At 38.1% G+C, this 3,971-nt stretch overlaps 1 non-coding gene across 1 annotated transcript; it reads right to left on the bottom strand.

Moving 5' to 3' along the window:
• Positions 1-3,544: 3,544 nt before the first annotated feature.
• LOC132532903 (small nucleolar RNA SNORA73 family) lies at positions 3,545-3,750 on the bottom strand. Its single transcript, XR_009544821.1, has one exon. It is a non-coding gene; the product is annotated as a small nucleolar RNA SNORA73 family (small nucleolar RNA).
• Positions 3,751-3,971: the final 221 nt, after the last annotated feature.

Raw genomic sequence — 3,971 nt, 5'->3', positions numbered from 1 at the left:
GCAGGGGGTTCTTTTCAGAATTTTAGCAAGACATGTTTTAGTCTAGAATTTGCAAATAGTTTATCAGATTATAGAATTAATATATAAAATTCTATTCTTCCAAAATTTTGAAGATTTGCCTTTTACTTATTTTTATTTGTGTGTGTGTGTACATAACAGCTTTATTCACAGTAGTCAAAATGCAGAGTCAGCCTAAATGCTCATTGGCAGAATACAGAATAAAGAAATTATATACTCAATGGAATATTGCTTTGCCATTTAAAAAAATAAAGTCATGCTTTTAAGGATAAAACAGCTGGAACTTAATGTGATTATAAATTCAAAATTAAATTAAATAAGGAAATGAAATACAATTTTACAGAACCACTATGCTATCACTCCTCTCCCACCCTAATTTTCTTTGTTATTTTCTTCCTAAAATCTTTGTTAGTTGGGAGTTTGAACTTCTCAAGCTGTGTTTGGTTTTTTTTTCTTCTTCTTCTCCTCCTCCTCCTTCTTCTTCTCCTTCTCCTCCTCCTCCTCCTTCTTTCTGTACAAATTTTCCTATAGTAGGTATCTTTGATTTTTCTCAACATTATCTTGTAAGGATTATGTTGGGTTTTTGTCTTTATGGTATGCTTTGATCTCATAATTCCCTATAGCTTATTTTCTCCTTGCAGTGAGCAGGAAGGTGACTTAGTAGGTAATGGACAGGCCTTGACTTGCATGGAGATAGATTTCAGTCCCTGGCAAGGCATATACCAGGGTGGTACTCTCATCTCTCTCTCTCTCTTAAAAATATTCCAAAATGAAAAAGAAGTCTTTCCAAATAAAGACCATCTATACATTACAGATGTTCCCATTAAAAAGTGGAGACTAATAACCTTCCCTTTGTACATAGCTTGGATTTAGGGACTTGCTTTTAATGAATTTTAAAAAGTGCAAATAAGTTTGCAACTTTGAAAATGAGATCATAAAGGATATTGTGGCTTTCTGATTGTCTTTTGGGGAAGTCAGCTGCCTGTGTTGTGAGAATACAGAATGGTGTTAGGAAGATATGTAGATTGTGAGAAGCTAAGGTCTGGTGCTCACAGCCACATAATGAGCTCTCTCTCTCTTAAATTTTATTTGTTATTGTTTGTTACAAGATTGTAAAATTACAATATATAGTTCCACATCATGCCCACCACAGAGGTTCTGTATCCCTACTCTCCCAAAGAGAACCACTGTAATTTTCAGAAGTCTTACAGCTTGCTCAGTGAGTTCTCTTAAACAAGATTGTCTGCTTCCATGGATTCAAGTCTTTAGGAATCTGTAGTCCCAGCTGATATCAGTCTCATAAGCTGTCCTGAACCAGAGCCATACAGTTAATTTGTTCCCAGGTTCTTAGCTCACAGAAACTGTGTGAGGTAGTAAATGTTTGTTGTAACTACTTTGGGGCTAAATGAAACAAATGTTATTAGGGGAGCTGGGCTGTAGCGTAGCGGGTTAGCGCAGGTGGTGCAGAGCTCACGGTCCCTCGTAAGGATCCCAGCTCGAGCCCCTGGCTCCCCACCTGCAGGGGAGTCGCTTCACAGGTGGTGAAGCAGGTCTGCCGGTGTCTGTCTTTCTCTCCCCCTCTCTGTCTTCCCCTCCTTTCTTCATTTCTCTCTGTCCTATCCAACAACAATGACAACAATAATAACTACAACAATAAAACAAGGGCAACAAAAGGGAATAAATAAATAAATATAATTTTTTAAATGTTATTAGTGATTTAATATTTATTTACAAAATTACAAGATGACAGGGGTATAATTCCATACTATTCCCACCACCAGAGCTCTGCATCCCCATTCCCTCCATTGGAAACTGCAGTAGTCCTCTCAAGATTACAGATATGGGTTGACTATTATTTCTATTGCTATCTATATTTACATATATTTGCCCATTTATTTCTGTGGCCCTGGCTTCTTTTCCTTTCTATGTCACACCTACACCTGTTACTACTTCTGAATGTCCTTCCTTTTTTCCTCTTCTCTTTCTCTGGGTCCTGTTGGAATTGGAGTTCAGAGCCTTTTGGTCACCCTCCCCTAACATTCCCCCCTCACTCAGAGTATGGGGAAGGGGTACATTTTCATGCAACAATAGGTAAGTATCTTGATACATATATTCCTATTCACAGATGCCCTGTCTTCTGTTATGTCACATGAAATTAATGATTGTTGTTTATTTTAAGCTTTCTTATCCTCATGGCATTGTAGTCAATTCTTTTGATTTTCATTTATAAAAAATTCAGAATAAGGGTGGCTTGCAGTAAGGGACTGGGGATTCAGAATTCTGGTGGTGAGAATGGTGTGGAATTATATCCCTGTTGACATGTAATTTTGTAACTAAATATTAAATAACTAATAAAATTATTTTTAAAAATTCATAATAGTTAATGAAAGTCAGAGATGGAAGGGGATACAGGTTCTGCGAGTCAGGGCAGAGGATAGGCAAAGAAATGGCAGATGTCTGCTTCAATAATAAAGAAAAGTGGAGTGGCATGATAAGACTAATTATCTTAAAGAGGAAAAGAGCTATGAGTAGATCCTAGGGTGGGAGATGGTATTGAGAGGACCTGCCTTCAGCAGGTGAGGCCCTGAGTGAAATCCCAGGCGTCACATGAGAGCAATAAAGACAAAGCAGGCAGCACTTGGGGGGGCAGTGCTTTGCCTGCTCTGTCTCTTCCTCTCATACAAAATACGAAAGTAAAGTGAAAAGCTGACCAGAAAGGTGACTCAGTCATGCATGAAACAGCTGAGTTCCATCTCTGGCTGCACACACACACACACACACACACACACACACATTATATATATTCATATTTGTTTGATAACTTGTAGGAGTTTGTTTAGCCCATTCATAAATTACAGAAAGCATTAAATGCATAAAGACTACCAAAATGATTCAAGAACTATCATCAGATCATAAATGTCTTTTTAAAAAATTTCTTTGTTGGGGAATTAGTGGTTTATAGTCGACAGTAAATACAATAATTTGTACATGCATAACATTTCCTAGTTTTCCACATAACAATACAACCCCACTAGGTCTTTTGACATCATGTTCCAGGACCTGAACCCCCACCCCCACCCACCCTAGAGTCTTTTACTTTGGTGGAATACGAGAACACAAATTTCTTAGTTCAAATAATTTATTGCACAGATTTCTTTCCTTCTCTTAAAGCTTTATTTACTTATTTATGTATTCGTGTATTTATGTATTTTGTACACAGAGAAATTGAGAAGGGAAAACGAGATAGAGAGGGAGAGAGACAGAGCCAATTGGGCACTACTTCACTGCTCTGGAAGCATCCCCACTGTAGGTGGGGACTGGAGGCTTGAACCTGGGACCCTAAACATTACAACATTTGCACTCAACCTCACCCCAAAGATTTGTAATACAATGTAAATTTGAATAAGTCAGAGATGATGCTACATTGTTTTAACTGGGTTTCTCTATTTCTTAAGTTCTGTGATGAACAAATCAATAAGGTACAAGACTATTCTAAGAAAAAACTTTATTTATTTATTTTTTATGAAATTGTGCCCTGTATGGTTTTTCTCCTCAGCGACTAGACACTGAAAAGATAAGGAATATACAGGACATGTCCTCAGCAGTCCAAGACTGGGGACAACATCATCTCCAGTGTTGTGGGACAGGACTCTACACCACTGCACTGCGGTGCGGTGCCCCTCTGGGCCACCTGGAGAGCCCTTGGGAGAACCCAGGGGCTGTCCACATTGGTGAAAAAACATTTACATTACTAGAAAGATAACATAATTGTTCTGTATCAGACATTGATGCCTGAGGCTTTGAGGTCCCAAATTCAATCCCTGGCGTTACCATAAGTCAGAGCTGAGCAGTGCTCTAGTGTCTGTTTTTCTTTCTCTGAACCTCTCATTAAAATATGTACATATATATGTATTTTATATTGTCTTTACAGCAACTGGGTTGAGTACTGACTT

Source organism: Erinaceus europaeus, chromosome 14, assembly GCF_950295315.1.
Source record: "Erinaceus europaeus chromosome 14, mEriEur2.1, whole genome shotgun sequence".
Lineage (NCBI taxonomy): Eukaryota > Metazoa > Chordata > Mammalia > Eulipotyphla > Erinaceidae > Erinaceus > Erinaceus europaeus.
The sequence above is the reverse complement of the archived record's forward strand: the minus strand, read 5'-3'. Positions and strand labels throughout refer to the sequence as shown.